The sequence below is a fragment of the Giraffa tippelskirchi genome, chromosome 2 (genome assembly GCF_054371585.1).
Source record: "Giraffa tippelskirchi isolate mGirTip1 chromosome 2, T2T-mGirTip1v1.2.pri, whole genome shotgun sequence".
Lineage (NCBI taxonomy): Eukaryota > Metazoa > Chordata > Mammalia > Artiodactyla > Giraffidae > Giraffa > Giraffa tippelskirchi.
In genome coordinates, this window is record NC_137276.1 from 24,691,806 (window position 1) to 24,712,784 (window position 20,979).

Below are 20,979 nucleotides of genomic sequence, written 5' to 3' on the forward strand. Positions count from 1 at the left end.
TAAGGCATAAAAGGCTTTGAATGCAAAGTAAGGAACATGGGTTTTATTCCAATTATAATTGAAATACATTGGAAAACTTCATTCTTTTTAAGTATACCAGTTGCTATGTGGACAAAAACTATAGACAATAGTAAGATTTGAAGCAGGAAAACCATTCATGATACTATTTTTGAAGTCTAGGAGGGAGACAGCCATGGCTTAGACTAAGTTGACAGCAGAGGAGTTAGTAAAAGCATGTCTATTCAAAATATATGTTGTAATTAAAGCCAAGGGGAAATCCTTGGCTGATGTAGGACATAAGGAAAAAATAGAGCAATCAAATATAATTTGTAAGTTTGCTGCTGCTGCTGCTAAGTTGCTTCAGTTATGTCCGACTCTGTGCGACCCCACAGACGGCAGCCCACCAGGCTTCCCCGTCCCTGGGATTCTCCAGGCAAGAACACTGGAGTGGGTTGCCATTTGCTTCTCCAATGCATGAAAGTGAAAAGTGAAAGTGAATAAAAAATCAGAGTTGAAAGAAATATTCCAATGGAGAGATTGAAGGCTAGATGCCAGAGAAACTTGCTAACAATCTCACAACTGTTTAATGCTATAGCTGGGACTGTTAGAACCTCTGAGTAGGTATTCCAATTCACTTTCTGCCACTTAAGGTGACTCCCCAGTGACTGCCTAAAATTTCTCTTTCTCTTTTCCTCTAGATATAAGAAAAGTTAATCTAGCAGCTAAGTAAACAATGTGTGTTCTCAGCACTTATTTCATTTGCTTCCCTTTTCCCCACTTCATTCATGTTTTAATTTCCCGTATTAATATTAATCATTTTACAGGATCCAGCTGTGTTTAGTAGAAAAAATAGTGTATCAGCATTTTAGCAAAATACTGAATTTGATTAAATTGATAACATAACATAGGATCAAGTACAAGTGAGTATCAGTAAGGGGCTGCTACATATATTTTTTATCTCAGAAGGATAAGGATTAAATTCTCTCTTTTTTTAAAAAAACACAATACAAAGTCACTTAAGTTGTTCATATTATAAAACATTAAAAAGTCTTATTTTTAAAACCCATAAATTCAAGTGTTTAATATATAGCCAGTATATCCTTTCCTTTCCAGCTTTAGTGAGATATAAATGCCATATAACCTTGTTCTAATTCCAGATGTAGAAATAGATGATTTTATATACATATCATTACAAAATTATTACAAAAAGGAATAATAATAATCTCTATCATCTCAAATAATTATCATTTGTGTGTGTGTGTGTTTGTATGTGTGTGTGTGCTTATGAGGGCTTCCCAGATGGCTCAGTGGCAAAGAATTTGCCTGCCAATGCAGGAGACACAGATGTGGGTTCCATCCTGGAGTTGGGAAGATCCCCTGAAGGAGGAAATGGCAACCTGCTCCGGTATTCTTGCCTGGGAATCCCATGTACAGAGGAGCCTGGTGGCTTACAGTCCATGGGGTCTCAAAGAGTCAGACACACCTGAGCAACTGAGCACACACCCATGCATATGTCTGTGTGTGTGTGATGAGAGCGTTTGAGATCTACATTCTTAGAAACTTTCAAGTAGAAAATATGGTGTTGCCGGTTACAATCACCGTACTGTACACTAGATTGCCAGGAGTTATTTGCCTTATAAATTGAAGTTTCTACCCTTGGCCTAACATCTCCCTATTTTCACTACTCTCAGCCTTTGGCAATCACCATTTTAGTCTGTTTCTAAGACTTTGGCTTTGGGAGATCACATAATGTTTGTCTTTCTTTTTGTCTGATTTATTTTGCTTAGTACAAGGCCTTCAAGGTTCATCTTCTTATTGCAAAAGATTTTAAATATCACATATATTTTTTTCATTCATCTATAGACAGACACTTAAGTTGTTTCCATGCCCTGGCTATTGTGAATAATGCTGCATGAAGAGGACTGTGCAGATATTTTTACAAGATAGTGATTTCATTTCATTCACATATAGACCTAGAAGTGAGATTCTTGGGTCATATGGTAATTCTATTTATAATTTTTTGAGGAATATCCACACTGTTTTTCCTATTTGCTCTCCATTCTCACCAAAAATGCAAAAGGGCTCCTTTTCCTCTACATTGTTGCCAATACTTGCTGTCTTTTGTCTTTATGAGATGCATGATGTAAGGTGACATCTCATTGCGATTTTCATCAGCATTTCCCTGATGATTAGTGATGCTAAAAAGAACACACTGGCTTAAAACTAGGACAGTGATTAAATATGCATTTATGTTAAAGGAGTATAGAATGTTTATGTATGTAAAATATTGATTTTATATTTTTAGCATTTTTGGCCTCTGTCTACAATAAATTATAATGTTTTTGAACTACAGCATTTAACACATATATTGAGTCTTTAGCATATCTATGTGTCTGAAACAGCAAGTTGTTAAACTTTTAGAATTTGTGAGAACTAAAAACACTTCCAACCCATCTACTATGTTCTGGGCATGAGCCTAGGACTCAGTATAGAAACAAAAGAAAAAAACTGGTACTGAGAGAGTTTATATTTTAGTGAGAGAGATAGGCAATAAACACATTTTTTGAAGATTTTTATTGTAATAGCCAAGATATGGAAACAACCCAAGTGGCCACCAACAGATGATTGGCTTAAGAAGATGTGTGTGTGTGTGTGTGTGTGTGTATACACACATATAGGTGTGTATGTATATATACATACATACTCTTGCATACACACACACACACCAGAATGCTATTCAGCCATAAAAATCGAAACATTGCCATTTGCAGCAATATGGATGGACCTTATTAATAATGAGGGAAGTAAGAGGACAGAGAAGGACAAATACAGTATGATATCACTTATATGTGGAATCTAAAAAATAATGCAAACTAATTGATATATAAAATAGAAAAAGACTCACAGACATAGAAAATGAACTCCTGGTTAGCAAAGGGGAAAGAGAGGGAGGGAAAAATTAACAGGATGAGATGAACATATATGAACTACCATTAGAAAAGCAACAAGATTTACCATATAGCACAAGGAATTATATTCAATATATAACTGAATATAAACTGAAAACTATGTACATATCTGAATCACTTTGTTGTACACCTGAAGCTAACATAATATTGTAAATTAACTATACATCAATAATAATACAAAATTTCAGAAAGGGACATTTCTAAGTAAAATATAGTAAAAGAAACCTAGAAGAGAGGTCCTGCAGTTGGAGGTGGTAGAGAAAAGTTCAGAGACTTGGATGATGTGACTAAGCAAGCAAAAAAGATTTGGAAAAGTAGAGTCCAAGAAAAGTCCTTTTGTAAAATTAGAGGCAAATTATATAAAATTTGGCTTTGACTGTCAACCCCCTGTATCCATTTCAGGCATTTCCTATATCCTTATCTCTTAATACAACGCCTAAATCGGAGTGCACTCCTGTCTCAAATTTGAAAATAGCATCTCCCTCCTTCCTATATACCACCCTCCCTATGACTACCTACTACACGAAGAGGGTTGACAATCTCAGGAGTTAAGAACTGTCACTAAATGTGTTTGCACGAAGTTCTAAAAGGATGAAAGTCAACCTACTGTTTAACTCTCTCAAATGGTTTTGAAATAATCTAGGAGTCTTCTTTTAAAAGGAGAAATGAGGAAATGTCACATATATATGTATACGTATAGTATATTGTATGAGTTAATGTTTCTTCTATGATATCTAATTATATTCACCCCCATTAATCCAAAATAATTTCCTCCATACCCTTCCAGATATTCTCTGGCATGTATTTATTGCAGGAAAAAAAAGGAACATAGTCAATGATGAAAGTAAACAGAGGTTCAGATAACCTAAAGCAGATACCACAGTGGTTGAGTTGAATTTATGAGCAGATGCTTCATTTTACATGATCTAAATAATGAAAAGCTCCTTGTCATATTTTTTAACTTTTTAATATTTATTAAAAATTAGTTCAAGTTTTGCTTAAAGGGTGTCCTCTTTGCCTATGATTAATGGAAGGCATTGGATGTCATGCGATCATTTTAGTCTCAGTCGATTTATTGTTAATTTATTGGGTGTTTCTGAATTTATGCTTAGTTTTAGGTCCTTTCAAGAATAAATCTTATCAACACCATCACGTCTGATAAGAGTAAAAGCAGTGAGAGTATTGAAGGAGCTTGTAAGAAAAGCCTAAAATTACAAACAAATGAAAGTATAGAAATTTTAAAGACTGAGATGACACATGAGGCACAAGCATATGGAATGAAGAATCTCATCAGAGCTTCGTATTTGATCCAGGATTGAGTGCGTCCATGATCCTCCTTACAAGAAGCTGTCAGGCACCTAGCACGCACGACTGACACTCTGCCTCTCTTTGTATGAGAATTTTCCCAGGATATCTGTTGAAGAGTAATACACTGTTCATACTGTATATTCAATTTCTAGGAGTTAAATACTTTGGGGATCCCTTCTTAAAAGAAAGATTACAAAGTTTGAACTCTATTTGATACGAATGTGATTTTTGAGAAAATAAATCAGAATTATACCAATCAACTTTTTCACAGTGGACATTTAACTGGGAATATTCCTTGAAGCTGTTAATGTTTTCATTAATCTACTCTCTCATGCATGTGTAATAATTTTTCTCTACTTGGGCTGCATTTCTGATACCTCTTCTCGTATGGTCATTGTTTTATAATATCATTTCTCCAGGAAGAATAGAGAGATAATTTACTCTTTCTTTTATCACGGTTGATCAAACTACTTTTCTACTATTAAGTCTGTTGATAGACTTAAAAAGGTGCTTTCAGATTTAAAACCCATGTTCATTTTTACAATTACTATCAAGCTTCTTTCATACATGACCTATGAGATTTTAGGTAACTTCAAATTTTCTTATGAGTGACTAATATTAAATAATCTTTAAAATGATCACTCTAATCAATTTTTCAGTGACATCTGGCTGTCATAATGTATTATACATTTTATCTTAACTTTTTGTCAATAATTGTTTAAAATTAGCAAGAAATGTAAGCTTTTTTCAAATATATTTTTATGTTCTACTCTTCATTAACTGAACAATCAAACATTTCAAGAGCTTATTCATTCATTTAATTATTCTGAAAACTTCTTTTTTAATCTAAAAATAAGATGCACACAAAAGCAACGCAAATGCATTCAAAATTGTCATTATATAGTGTTGAACCACATAATTGCATAACCAAATGATCCTTATGCTACATACATTGACTTACTGATGAATATATGTGAAAATTTTGTAAATGTGCATGTTTTTTTTTTCCAGACATTTTCCCCATGTTGCTAGTGATGTCATGTACTCCTCTTCCTAAACCACCAGAATTCTCTTCAAGACAAGATATATCAGATACACTTAGACAAGGCCTTATATGTTGGGATGCATAAAACTTGTGAATATATATAAATATACTTAGCTTTCATACTATTCATGTCCTAATAGACACAAATTTTGATTTTTTATTTCATGTGACTCCAATAAAAGTAACAAGTAAGATGTATTTATAATTGCATATTGTCTACAGTTTTTGAGTTTATGTTTCATAAATGAGAACATCTGAAAGATGAATTTATCACTTATACTTGAAAATGTATAAAGATCAGAAGAATGTTCTACAGACTAGTTTCTGACTTGTGTATTTCAAATCCTGATTCTCTTCTACTATATATGTGTTTCCATGGCCAAATAGCAAAAGCACTGTTACATTACTCTATGGCCTCTGGCTATCCACAGTCATTTCACAACAATAGAGTTATTGGCATAGCAGATGGTAGGGCTATTTCTAGACGTTATTCCTAGATTAGAATGACCAGCAAAGAGATAGTTAAACACAGGTAACTGTAACCCTCATAGATGTATCCCACTAAACCAAAATTAAACACATCTTCATTTCAACTTTCCTAGCTTAATTAGATCCCTCAAAGTCTCATTCTCATTTGGTCATTCCAAACTAACTGGTGAGAGAAGAAAGTGAGTATAAGAGAAGGGAATCAGAGTAGAGAAATACAGTGGTCTTCACCTATCGGTTCAAGTATCTTATGTTTATAAATTTTATAAAAGAAGTAAATGATCTTGTAACTATGTGGTCAGTACTCTTCTGAGGGTCTTGGAAGGGGTCCATGCTGTTCAAGGACTCTAATTCCTAAGCTTCATCGCTTCATGAGAAATTTAACCTTGCTTATTATTCTCAGTCAAAATACTGAGAGCAGGTACCCAATATTATCAGGCCCAGAGCTGTTTCCTGGCAGAAGCCTTGGAAGAGACAGTTCATTATCACATTTTGGCCATAGGACCTAGATCCAAGATAGTCCCTCCCAATCCAAGCTTGCCTCCTGAGTTCATTTCACTGTTAGTAACATAATCATCCTAGATCCTCAATTTAGACCCATCCAGAAACCCATGAAAGCTGCATTTGTGTGTTTTCTGTATCTTTACACATTCATTCTCAAAGTCTGTAGGTATGGTAGCTATGAAGGAGTCTTTTTATGCAAAGAACATTAAGACGGAGATTAATTTATTGAACACAGGCCTTGTGTGGAGATGTCCTATGGGACTCAGCAGTGTACTCTACTCTGGTAACCAGAGCTGTATGCTCCAGAGGTGGCCCCTCTGTGAGTTGTATGGGCCCTTCTGATGGGCAGAACTGACTAATGTGGTCATACTGGCTGGCTGGGCTGGCCCCCAGTCCAGTTGGCTGCCAGACTCTGCCTCAAGTGGTGGCTGCTAGCCTACTGGTGGACAAGATCTAGTCCTGGCATGACTGGTTGCACAACCCAGGGTGTTCCATGGCTGGTGCTGGCCCACTGGTAGATGAGTAAGCTCTCGGCACTGATATGCTAAAGGGAGGTTTCTGAAAGAGTGGCCCTGTGATAGATGGGGCCCCCAAAATGGCTGCCACCAGCCATCTGTGTCCCTAGGGGGAGTCCCAATCTCCTCCTGTTTCTCTGAGAGGCTCTCCAAGTTAAGCCAGGGGCTCTGACTTGGGCCTCTTTCAAATTATTAGCTCCCCATTGGGACTTGGAGCATCTGGGGTTCTGTGTATGCCACTTGCTTACCTAGTTGCTCACTCATGTCCGACTCTTTGCAATCCCATGGGCTGTAGCCCTCCAGGTAAGATACTGGAGTGGGTAGCCATTCGCTTCTCCAGGGGATCTTCCCAATCTGGGATCAAACCCAAGTTTCTTGTGTTTCAGGCGGATTCTTTACTGCTTGAGCCACCAGGGAAACCTTTAAGGCGGGTGATACCTTAATACCCTTAAGGCAGGATATTCCACTTATGAGCTATTTCCCGCAGCCTTCTAGCTCCCCTAATGCAAGTCCTGTGCTGTGCTGTGTTGAGTCACTCAGTCACATCCGACTCTTTTCGACCCCACGGACTCCAGCCTGCCAGGCAACTCTGTCCATGGGGAGTCTGTAGGCAAGAATGCTGGATTTCCATGCCTTCCTCAATGCAAGTTCTACTGGTCTTCAAAGCCAGTCTTCCTAATGCAGGACCCCTAGGTCTAGGCAATCATGTGGTGCTCAGACCCTTGTGCCATGTAGAGACTTCTGCAATGTGATCATCCTCTCCCTGTGAGTCATCTGCTCAAGTGTGTGGGTCCTGTTTATTCTGTGTCTCCATCCCTCTTACCAGTCTCCCCGTGGTTCCTTCTTTATCCCTTTAGTTGTGGAAAATATTTTCTGCTAGTCTTAGGTCATTTTCATAGACAGTTGCTCTGCAAATTGTTATGATTTTTCTGTGCCTGTGGAAGGAGGTCTTCCTACTTTACTATTTTGGCCACGTTCTCCAGTTCTTAGTTTCCTTGAACTTATCAACAAAGGCATTGTTACCTTTGAGATACCAGCCTACTTGTAACAGGATAACTTCAGTGTACAATCTTAGAAGTACATGAAGGGTACACGGAAGTCTAATTTCTATTTTACAGTCCTAAGTTATAACTGCAAGATGTTTGCCTCCTAACTATACCTAGTGACACTTATCCACAACACTGTAGTTCTATTTTACTAGCTTTTCTAATCCCCATGGAGAAAAATGTAATCACTAGACACATCATTACAAATCAGAAACTTGTTCCCACTCCAAAAGTCATAGTGGGGAAGAACAATAAAGCGAAAATGGCAGAGATAAATTCACACATTTAAAAATGTCACAAACGTCTGAAATTCTCTCAAAGTCCTATACAACTATGCTACCTCAATAACAAGAATTACTTATGATGAGATAGTTCTCTAGTCAAAGAGGCCTTGGTTGTTATTATTATGAGGAACATGTTCATAGATTCTCTGATTGCTAATTGGACCCCCATTCCTTAGGAAATTTTTACCATTTAAGAAATAGTCTTTATCGCTAGAAATCCTGGATTGGAAAATGCTATTTAAAATAGCTAATAAAATCAGGCTGCCTCTGTAAAAGCAGAAATTTATGAGCTCAATATTTTAAAATTTATCTCTGGATAGAAAAATATATCTGAAATCGGTGATCAGTTCTTGGCTTAGAAGCTGTTACTGAAGCCAGGAAAAAATGGGAGACTGTTAACACAGGTGCTTAGGGAAGCAAATACCCAGCTGGTATAGTATATTGTTAGATCAATTAAGGAAAGTATATACTTACAAGTCCGTTTCAGATAAATTTCTATTTACTTAATATAAGCATATTTCTCTCTGACTGTTGACTAAGAAATACAAAGACCTTGGTTTGTTTGAATAGAAAAAGACACCTGAAATTGTACCATTGATTTATAAACTTAAGATTAAAAATTTCATCAAAGGTCTCTTAAAATGTTTACAAAGTAAACTATATGTTCATTTACACTTTCCATCTATACTCATCATTAGAAGTTGATTTTACTAACCAAAACCTTGGTAATAATTAAATTTCCATAACATCAGTATCCAGCTCTCACTAACTCAAACAGATACAAAAAAGTCTGTGTAGTCTCTTAATAAAATTGGAAGTATGTTGAAAGGCACTTTCCTCTTCTATAAATACAGTTTATAAATACAACTTCATTGGCTAAAAAGTGGAAGCTCAATCTGCTTTGGCACGTTGTAATCTAGATATTGGGACCAGCTTAAGTGGGGAGTTAGTTGGTCTATTTAGGTGACATAGTCACCCTCAGTCACAGGCTCAGAAAGTGGGAAATTGCCCCAACTCCCCAACTAGCCCATCCTCCAACCCACCACTTCAAATAGAGAAGCAAGAAGTATATGCTGCAAGTACTCAGATCTTTTTTCCCTGTCTTGCCTACCACACAAGCCATTCCTCGTCTGGGCGGAGATGAGTCATTGAAAAGGGGATAGAAGTAAGATTTTCAATATTGCCTATAGAAGTAGAGTTCCAACTTCATGAACAAGGGTGGAATAATGGAGAAAGGGGCTCCAAATATATCCGGGGCTTCCCTAGTGGTCAGAGGTAAAGAATCTGCCTGCCAATGTAGTAGATGTGGGATTCAATCCCTGGTCAGGAAGATCCTCTAGAGAAGGAAATGGAAACACACCCATAATTCTTGCCTGAAAAATCCTATGGACAGAGGAATCTGGTGGGCTACAGTCCATGGCATCTCAAAGAACTGGACATGGCTGAGCACACCCATATACACACAAATATATCTATCTCAGATTTGTTTCTGAAAATCTTATCTGACTCTAAAATAAATATCTGTGGAAAACTGATTTTATGTTAAAACTGATAGTGGGGTAGGAGTTTTATATATAATCTCTGAAATGGGGATTCATGAATGTTTTATGAATATTTATTTTTCAAATCATCTTTCATATAAAATCATTGAGTTTGCTTGAAAATTCAGAGTGGACAGCAAATAACAGAGTCTTATTTTATTTAATATAAAACTTTCATGGAGCATCTACTATGCAAAAAAAAGGAGATACTGTAATTTGCAGAAAATATTCAACAATTCAAGATTGAGCAAAGTATTTCCTGCATTTTTCTAAAGTTTGCAAGTTATAGTCTATTTAGTCCTGGGATTCTAGAAAGGGATCATTTAATGTTATGCAGCAACAAAGACAATATTAGTGTTGATATTTGGTATTCACGAATATTCATGAATCTCCATTTCAGAGATTAAATATAAAATTCCTCCCCCACTATCAGTTTTAGTATAAAATCGGTTTTCCACAGATATTTATTTTAGATATTTGTATGTGTGCTTTTATGGGCTCAGTCATGTCCAGCTCTTTGCGACTCCATGGACTTTAACCCTCCAGGTTCCCGCTCACCATGATAACTCCTGGTGAGCCAGAGAAACAAAGTTATTGACTCTTATTGATGATGGACTGGCATGCTATACCAGTGGAAGGTGAAGTACTAGCCTTCATAGTAAATCAGGTATATAAACACTTTGAGGACACCAATAACTGAAAGAATTGTGCAGAGCACTGACTTAATTCCAAGGCCTTTGCTTTGGAAATCTTCAATTTAAAAAATGACAAGCAATGGAAGTCAAAAGGCATCTGTGATGGTATTTAAAGTGACCCTTATCTCCCACAGCAAGAGGATAGATTGGGCTAAAATTCATGCCAGGATTTAATTGTAAAGGTATCAGATCTGCAAAGGATACTAAACATACAAACTTAACAGGCCTTATATTAAAGTTAGAGATCTAATAGGAGGGCACAGTACCTGAGATCTGAATTGAGAACATTTGGGTGACAAACCTGAGAATCTTGAATTATAGACTTCTCTGAAAACAGGAGGCTGGCAGAGGCAGCTTTTATTTCCATGCCAGAGAAAATTGGTCCTACTTTGCTTAGAAGGCTTGCAAAAGACCACATCTGAAGCATCTTACTTTCAAGATGATACATATTCTGCTCTGTTGCTGCTACTCAAGATGTTCATTCAGGCCAAATAAGTATGGACAGGTTTCAACAGAACCTGAACAGGACATTATAATCCCTACTTGGAATGGGAATAGCTTGCTCCCCCAAATAGCTGAAGAACTGGGCTCATGTATACAAGAAGGAACCAGAGGGACAGGTGTGGGAGTGGGTCACAAGGGTGAAGAGGGAAGACTATTCCAGAGCAACATTCTTTCATGATTCAGGATTTAATGTCACAGGATTAATATCTGGAATCAATCCAAACATGCTGTTGCTGTTGAGTGGGGTGATGGTTTGTGCGATAAATAGGGCAGAGACACTGCAACAGCCTTGGCAGAGTATTAAGAATGGGTCAGAAAACATAGGGAGTGGGGTGGGAATATTAGAATGGATTACCTGAGAAGAGAAAAACACTTTGCAAGATTCTCTAGAAGACTCTACAAACATCATTTTTCATCAAAGCATATGGGAAACCTGGTGGGTGTATTAGCATTCTCCAGAGAATCAGAACCACTAGGATGGATAGAAAGAGAAATAGAAAGATAGAGACAGAGACGAGAGAGACAGAGGAGATTTATTGTAGGAATTGGTTCGTCTGGTTACTGAGGCCAAGAAGTCCCACAATCTGTAGTTCCAACAGGAAAATGAGGGAAGCTAGTGGTATTATTCAATCCAAGTCCAGAGGTTTGAGAACTACAGCAGCTGTTGATATAAGTTCTAGAATTCAAAGGCTCAAAAACTAAAAATTCTGATGTTCAAAGGCAGGTAAAATGTGCCCAACTCAAGAAGAAAGAGAGAAGTGGCCTTTTTGTTCTATTCAGGACTTTGAAAACAGACTAGGGGAATGGATAAATGGTACACATATGCAAAGGAATATTACTTAGACATTAAAAAGAATGAAATAATGCCATTTGCAGCAATATGGATGGGCCTAGAAAGTGTCATACTGAGTGAAATAAGTCAGGCAGAGAGGAGAAATATCATATGACATATGATATGTGGACTCTAAAAAGAAATGATACAAATGAACTCACTTGAAAAAACAGAAACAGATTCACAGAATGAGCTTATGGTTGCCAGGGGGGAAGGATGGTGGGCAGGGATAGTTAGGGAATTTGGGATTAACATGTACACACTGGTATATTTATAATGGATAACCAATAAGGACCTACTGTATTGCACATGGAACTCTGCTCAATGTTATGTGGCAGCTTGGATGGGAAGGGAGTTTGGAAAAGAATGGATACATGTATATGTTTGCCTGAATCCCTTTGCTGTTCACCTTAAATTACCACAACACTGTTTGTTAATCAGTTATACCCCAATACAAAATAAAAAGTTAAAAAAAAAAAAGACTAGCACAATGCTGTGGATGTTGGTAAGGGCAGATCTCTTTACTCAGCCTACTAAAGTCAAATGCTAATCTCTTCCAGAAATACCCTCACAGACACACTCAAAAATAAAGTTTTACTACCTATGCAGGCATCTCTTTGCCCAGTCACACTAATGCATAAAATTAATCATCAAATTGGGAAAACACAGGCATTCATGATGGAAGACCTCAACAGTCTATGTACCTAGGATGTGTAAGATTTTAATGGAGGGTGAAGAAGGTAGTCTATTTGTTTCTGTTGGAAGCACAACAGAACAAACTCTATCTACAATTCCAACATGACTGCCATAGTGATATAATTGATTCATTCTTAAATTAGCTAAATTTGGACCAAATTAGTGATGGTGGTAGTTTTAGAGACTTCTCAAGCTGAAAGAAATCAATCAGATTCTGGGGCAAAGAATAACATTAGCAGAATGTTTGGAAAGACTCATTTGGCAATGATATATTTTGAATGGGTAGATCTTAGAGGAAGGAAGATTATAAAATTGGCTTTTGGAATAGTTGAGGTTTGAGGCATCTAGATCTTGAATTAGAATTGAAAGTGTGAAAAATAGAAAAAAAAAAGATTTTTCAAATCATGCATTGATTTCAAATATACCAGTTTCCAAAGTACAGTAACTATGTTTAAGTCCTGATGCAAGCTAATAAGGCATTCCAAGTAGTGCTCCTGATTTCACTCAGGTAAATATATTTGTAACTATAGGTGACTGCTTATATTGAGACATAGCTATTTTTAAGGTCTTTAATGAACCATTATTCCTCAATGTGCAATGTCACCATTCAAATTATATTTAGAGGTAATGGATTATCACCTCTACCCTCAATTCCCCAGTTCCCTTGTATCCATCTTCCAGTTGGGAGTACAGCATATAGTTGACTTAAATACTAAGACCTGAAAATTTGGGATACTTTTAGAAAGTGGAAATTTATGAAGCATTTTTATCTCTATGCTTATGATAGCATATCAAGCAATTTTAAAGGTCACCTTTCATATTAGCTTTAAAATAAGGAAGCCACAAATAAGTGGATAAATACTAGCCCCAGGTTTCTGGAGTTTCTAAATTGTTCCAACATTTTTAGTGAAATTAATCTTGGATTCAGATTATGAATGTTTTATGAAGGGAAATGGATTGGCCAACTGATAAAGGTCAAGATAAGGAAGCAAAGTTTTGTAGAAATGGTTGATCATGTGTTTATCCATACCTTAATACAATAAAGTGACTTCCTCTCTTAGATCATTCAGTGATTCATTTTGCCATGGTGTGAAATCTATAGTAATTGCCATTGGCTTACTTTAGATCTGAAAATCCTTTTAACCCCACTGTCACCCCAGCTTCGTCATCTGCCCTGGTGAAGAAGACTTAATTCAGGAGGTCTGAGACTGCTCTTCTTAGAAGCACTTGCTTGTCATGCTGGCCCTTGGCTGGATCTGATAACTTAGCTCTTGGAATGTTCCAAGTCAAAAGGTCACTGAGAAGAGTGGGACACTATACCTGACTGTTTTTGGAAACAATATGGTTTATGACAAATACTTGCTTTATTTCAGAGCCTGGAATTTTGGTATATGTTAAGCAGACAGTGCTTATGTGATCAGCCCCAATAAAAACCTTGAGTGCTCATTCTCTAACGGGTTTTCTGGGCAGAAACATCACACACACACGTACACTGTTGGTAAAGAATGTGCTTTTGTGACCCTTCATGGTAGGACTACAGTATAAGGAAGCCCACACAGGGATCCCTGCATCCTCTGCCTGTGTCTTCCCCGCTTATGATACAGCTATATATCCTGACTACTACTATACTGCTGTAATAAATCTTAGCCATGAGTATACCAACATGCTGAGTCTAAGAGTTCTTTTCAACTAGCCTCCATACTTGAGGATCATCCTGTCTTAGAGACCTCCATCACAGCCCCATTCTTCTCATAGATTTAATGATTCTGGGCCACAGCATCCTATCACTTGTTAAAGAAAGAAACACCACTTTTTGTATCCAGTTGAAGATCAGCTTTTTTTTTCTGCAAGTGGAAAGATAGATATCTCTTAAAGAAAAAGAAGCTAACTTTAGCTGAAAGGACAGGATTTATTTTTCTACCTATTTAGGTTGTAAAACACTATCATTATTTGCACACAAGTGTTTAATTGCTTTGGTAATCTTCCTTGGCAATCTGTGGCCACAGTATCTGGAATTCATTATAGGCTGTGAAGTTCCTTTCATTTGCTTTAAATGCACTGCTTTTTGATTTCCCCAATTGAATGAGTGCCCTCTTGTTGTTCTGTTATGGGAAAGGGTAAATAAAAATGCCAACCAGGCTTTCCCAAACCATCCATCATGCTTTACTACCTGTGTCATAATTCTTTCTTATTTTCAGTACTGCTGAATGGTACTCAATTCCCTGCCCAGAAACACCTACATTTCTCTTCTTCCCTGAATGGCATGACTAGAGGTGCTGTAAGCTTTTCCCAGGTCACGCTTGGGGTGGCTTTAGAGCAAGCTTTTCCAATAAGTGTAGCTTCAATTGACAATCAAGCAGAGCATGAATATGCTAAGTTGCCTATTAAGTCTGAAACAACTTTACCTTCCTCTCTCCACTGCCTACCAAATTGCAATCAATTTATTTACCAAGGACACTGAAAACTGGGAATTCCCTCCAGAGCTCTCAGCAGCTATAACCAACCAAAAATAGACATCCTCCAACTATCCTGCACATTGCTACTTGTGATTATTCCAATCTGTTTAACAGAAGCTTGGAACATTTTCTAAACAAAAGGTCACTCTGTATTATTGTCACATATCTATGGACATTAGAATCGTCTACTAAATTTTAAGACACACATCTCAGGCTACACTCTCATGACATTCTGCTTTTGTAGATCTAAAGAAGGAACCCAGGAATGCATCTTTTTTTTTTAACACGTTCCTCCAACATATGATGGGAATGTAAGGAAGTCTTAACTGTAATTTAGGAAAATGTCAGAAAGAGCAGCATTCAATATATTTCTCTCTCTATTACATGATTATCTTAGAGAGGTGAAGAGGAGAGGCAATACACAAACTCAGAAGTTACGGCTTTTCAATTCAAGAACTTTCAAAAATGTGCAGCAGGAAGACACAGGAAGGAAATAAACTGAACTTTTTGGAAATTATCTCTTCCCTTTTCCTCCCATTCTTCTGTGAATCTGCATAGATTTTCATTGTCTCAGAGCCTCTAAACAGAACTGTTGCTTTTTTCTTCTAAACGCCACAGAGAAACAGTTCGGTGAAGTTTGATTGTAAGGGACAGCTGAGTCCTCTAAGGACTACCTAAGAAACAAAGAAGGGGAACAGAGAAGTTAAATCTATTTGCCCTCATGGCTTTTATTATTAAGGAGAATAAGTAATGCACAAACTGTTATGTAATTATAATGCACAGAAATAGATCAGACTAATCCATCCTGGGCCACACATGGTTTGATTTTTTTTTTTTAATAAAATACTTCAGCTAAATTGATTTGAGACCCTTAAGAAGACAACAACCTTTAGGAGTTGGTGGTGGTTTTTCAAAACAGAAGAAATCTGTTTGTTTCATTCTTCCAGTTGGTTGCCTGATGCATCAAGACAGCTGCCCAGGATACACCTCATTTAATTGTAATTGTTACTGATAAGTTTATGAAATGTGGAGCCATCACTTAGAGTCTTGTTTGCTCCAAACATCTCTTGGACACTTAGTAAGTTTCCTTTACTTACATGCTTCTTGCTTATTTTCTTTTTGTCCTCGTGCCCTAGTGGCTCTCCTCTCTCTCACTCTTGAGTTCTCTCTCAGTCTCTCTCACATCTTTTTTCTTCTTTCCCCACCACCTCTCCTTCTGACTTTGCATAAAATAATACAATAATAGAAAAGGCTGCCTCAAACATTTGGCCTAACTACAGACCCAGTTGAGAGATTTGCTGCATATCATCTGTGATAATGTGATTTATAATAAGAAATATATATCTGGTTTAATTCCTGAACTTGGGATATCTGGTTTTCTTTAATGATCTTCAGACTATCGGCCCTTTGTCACAAAACTTCTATATACCCTGGCTCCTCCCCTCGCTGCCTCAGAGCAGTTCTCTCAGGATTACTTGAGATGCTATCCCCTGAGCTTGAAGTTCTAAAACTTCCCACTGAATAAATCGTAACTCTCAAATTTTAGGTTGTGATTATTTTTTAAGTCGACACCACTTAAATGTGCCCAATAGCTGGAAGTTATCCCCAGCTGTTCTTTGAGCATAGCGCACTTTGCTGAAGTCTGGATACTCAAAATTTTTCTGGTGCTCCAATCCAATATCTGAATCTTCAAAACAAAGCATGACTGCTTCCAGGACCTATCTTTCTCCCCTACCTGTGGTCCTGCAGCATTTTAAGCCTTCATGGAGAAAATCAGAACATTTTCCCACAGAACTTCATATAAGAAGAACTGCCCCCAAATTGCTTCAATGAAATACATTTTGATAAAGAAAATATCAGAAACCTCTCACACTGGTCTTTCAGTTCCACAAATAGGTCATGCTTGTTAAACATAAGAAATCTGAGCTTGATGTTTCCTGGGGCTTCTGTAGGTGACTTCTTTGCTATATTCTAGTCTCACTCAAATGTCGCCTCCTCAAGGAACTGTTCCTCTGTCTCTTATAAGCTGTGGGATTTAGAAAGCAACTTTATGTCTCTGGGCTTCTGTTTCCTCCTCTAGGAAAGAAAGCTAAAACACTACCTCCTCCAGTGAGCTTTTTTGGGCATTAAATGATTTAAAATGTAATACTCTTAGAACAGTAACTTCGCATAATCAACTCTACCATTACCACTATTATTATTGCTACCAAGGGAACATTTCATGCAAAGATGGGCTTGATAAAGGACAGAAATGGTATGGACCTAACAGAAGCAGAAGATATTAAGAAAAGGTGGCAAGAATACACAGAATAACTGTACAAAAAAGATCTTCATGACCCAGATAATCACGATGGTGTGATCACTCACCTAGAGCCAGACATCCTGGAATGTGAAGTCAAGTGGGCCTTAGAAAGCATCACTATGAACAAAGCTAGTGGAGGTGATGGAATTCCAGTGGAGTTATATTAAATCCTCAAAGATGATGCTGTGAAAGTGCTGCACTAAATATGCCAGCAAATTTGGAAAACTCAGCAGTAGCCACAGGACTGGAAAAGGTCAATTTTCATTCCAATCCCAAAGAAAGGCAATGCCAAAGAATGCTCTAACTACCGCACAATTGCACTCATCTCACATGCTAGTAAAGTAATGCTCAAAATTCTCCAAGCCAGGCTTCAGCAATATGTGAACCGTGAACTTCCAGATGTTCAAGCTGGTTTTAGAAAAGGCAGAGGCAGCAGAGATCAAATTACCAACATCTGCTGGATCATCGAAAAAGCAAGAGAGTTCCAGAAAAACATCTATTTCTGCTTTATTGAGTATGCCAAAGCCTTTGACTGTGTGGATCACAATAAACTGTGGAAAATTCTGAAAGAGATGGGAATACCAGACCATCTGACCTGTCTCTTGAGAAACCTGTATGCAGGTCAGGAAGCAACAATTAGAACTGGACATGGAACAACAGACTGGTTCCAAACAGGAAAAGGAGTATGTCAAGGCTGTATATTGTCACCCTACTTATTTAACTTATATGCAGAGTACATCATGAGAAATGCTGGGCTGGAAGAAACACAAGCTGGATTCAAGATTGCCGGGAGAAATATCAATAACCTCAGATATGCAGATGACACCACCCTTATGGCAGAAAGTGAAGAAGAACTAAAAAGCCTCTTGATGAAAGTGAAAGAGGAGAGTGAAAAAGTTGGCTTAAAGCTCAACGTTCAGAAAACTAAGATCATGGCATCTGGTCCCATCACTTCATGGGAAATAGATGGGAAAACAGTGGAAACAGTGTCAGACTTTATTTTTGGGGGCTCCAAAATCACTGCTGATGGTGATTGCAGCCATGAAATTAAAAGATGCTTACTCCTTGGAAGGAAGGTTATGGCCAACCTAGATAGCATATTTAAAGGCAGAAACATTACTTTGCCAACAAAGGTCCGTCTAGTCAAGGCTATGGTTTTTCCAGTGGTCATGTATGGATGAGAGAGTTGGACGGTAAAGAAAGCTGAGCGCCGAAGAATTGATGCTTTTGAACTGTGGTGTTGGAGAAGACTCTTGAGAGTCCCTTGGACTGCAAGGAGATCCAACCAGTCCATCCTAAAGGAGATGAGTTCTGGGTGTTCATTGGAAGGACTGATGTTGAAGCTGAAACTCCAATACTTTGGCCACCTCATGCAAAGAGTTGACTCATTGGAAAAGACCCTAATGCTGAGAAGGATTGGGGGCAGGAGGAGAAGGGGATGACAGAGGATGAGATGGTTGGATGGCATCACTGACCTGATGGACATGGGTTTGGGAAACTCCGGGAGTTGGTGATGGACAGGGAGGCCTGGCGTGCTGTGATTCATGGGGTCTCAAAGAGTCGGACACGACTGAGTGACTGAACTGAACTGAGCACCTGCTTTCCATCCTCACAGTCAGTCTAACAAACTTACGGATTTTCTTCAAAGCATTATTATAATATTATCTCTAATTACTGTTCACTGCCATTCCCTATTTACTTGTTGATTTTCAATAACCTTCAACCTGACAGGTAAATGTCATAAAAACGCACTTCTGTCTCTGCATGACTGTATTCCCATTGATTAGAATGGCCTCTGGCACAAAGTAATCAGTCAATACTATCAGTTAAATGAAGGGATTCTTGAACAAATTAATGAAAGGCAGGCTTCAGAGTATTACCATATCCCTCGCATTCCCTGTCCTATGAAAACACTAACTGCATTTCCAAATTTTTGAATTTGGGAAGCTTTTGGCCATCCTAGACTTCATGGAATCAAAGGGATCTATGTTATATATTTGAGTATTCCTAAATCTGAGTATTCTAAATCTGAGTTCTAAATCTGAGTATTCCTCAAATATCTGTGTCAGGTTAGGAGAGAGAGAAAGAAGACAGTTACATTCAAAACGGAGGAGCATCAATCTAATAAAAAGGGAAAAATTCTAAGAATAGGACCTAGCAAGTGTATTGAAAAGCAATTCAATAGCTCGCAAAAGGAAACATGAAACACCATTGTACAAACATAAACACTGGGCTATTCGAGGCTAATTTGTCTGAAGAAAATTATCTAATCCTGAATTCCACACATAAAAAGAAAATTACAAAATAAATTTTAAAGTATTCTGACTAAATAAACTGTGGTATTTTATACAATGGAATATTCTGAAGCTCTCAATAAAAGAATAAGATAGATCTTTATATGGCTTGAGAAATATTTGTTAGTATTCTTGAGTAAAATATTCAGAGTAGTTAAGAAAATTGAATGTTTTCTATGATGGAAATATATTCAAACTGTGAATATTTATTTTTTCCACTTGTGTATATGTACATTGCATAGGTGTGTACGTGTGTACATGTATAAATAAACAGGAAAAGGTCTGGAAGAATGCACAAAACAGTAATAGTAGTGGTCATCTTCAGGAAGGATCAGAGGAAAACAGAATTGCTTAAGGTAGTCTAAGTGGTCTCTGGCTTTATGTGTAATGTAAATTTTTTCAACAAAATCATATTCATGCCTTGTTTGATTGATAAATTGTTTTAAATTTAAAAATAAAAAGAGAGAACACATTTGCTACATATGTGGAAATTGCCCTGAAAATTCTGTTTGCATATTAGACTTATGTATGGTTAATACAACCATAATAGCTATTAGTACTACTTAACTGAAATGAAGATAGTTTGGCACATATTATCCTGAATACAATTATGCTATATTGAAATAAGTGTGACTTACTTTTTCAGGTACATATAAACATCTCTTTATAAGTTACAAAATTTAGCAGCAGGCTTTTAGCAAACTGACTGGTATTTCTCCCCTACAATCTATTTTTCTGATTCTTTATTAATGAACATCTTTTTGTTTTTCTATTTTAAATTTTGGGGCTTCTCTTTAAGTCTCTAAAATTTCTCAAAGGTTACTGATAGTTTCAACATGAAATTATTAAGTTTTCTGTAGACCCTTGAATTAACTTTGCCTGGGTATAGAGGTACAAGTTCATTTGACTATTGTTGAAAATAAAATGTATTCCTCCTTCTACATTGGACCTTGGGGCTTTTTAAATTTTTGTTTTGTTTTTGGTAATGAGAAGCAATGTTTGTTCTGTCTTTTTCAACTGGGGACAGAAGTACTTGGCAAAGACTGGAAAAACAGGAATTGCAGGTTTGTCTCTGTAACAGTAAATATACTATTTGCCCCAAAAGGACTGTGCTGTCTCCTGTTTGTTTTCACAGAGTTGCAAACAGTTAGTTGTCCTATCTGTTTCAAAATTCTCAGTTGATTTAGCCCTTTGTTTGGGTTGGGTCTCTTTCATCTCACATAATCCCCCCTTCATTTTTCATGGAGCTCACTGTCAGCACCCCAAGGTGCGACACTGGTTTCCTTAGTTATTATCCCCTTTCCTTGCCCTTCTGGAATACTTGCGAAGGATTGTATGGTCAGATTTTCAGCGTTCAATCTTCTATCCCTTTTGAGCCACATCCTTTCTGAGCCACTAGTTTAAAAATCCTTCTTTTCTATGAATCTTTTGAAATCTGGTCTACCTCTCCCTGTTACCTATTATAAAGTCCTCCCTTGTGTGGTCACTTTCTCCAAGGGTTT

At 37.3% G+C, this 20,979-nt stretch overlaps 1 protein-coding gene across 5 annotated transcripts in view; it reads right to left on the bottom strand.

Moving 5' to 3' along the window:
- The window catches only part of LOC145539478 (uncharacterized), a 702,259-nt gene that overhangs the window by 499,641 nt on the left and 181,639 nt on the right, over positions 1–20,979 (bottom strand). The window contains exon 4 of one of the 5 annotated variants that reach the window (XR_014077850.1): positions 15,320–15,551. The exons of the other annotated variants lie outside the window; for them this stretch is intronic. The gene's annotated coding sequence lies outside the window, so the exon portion shown is untranslated. Of the gene's footprint in view, positions 1–15,319; positions 15,552–20,979 lie in introns of those variants that run through there. 5 annotated transcript variants of the gene reach the window in all.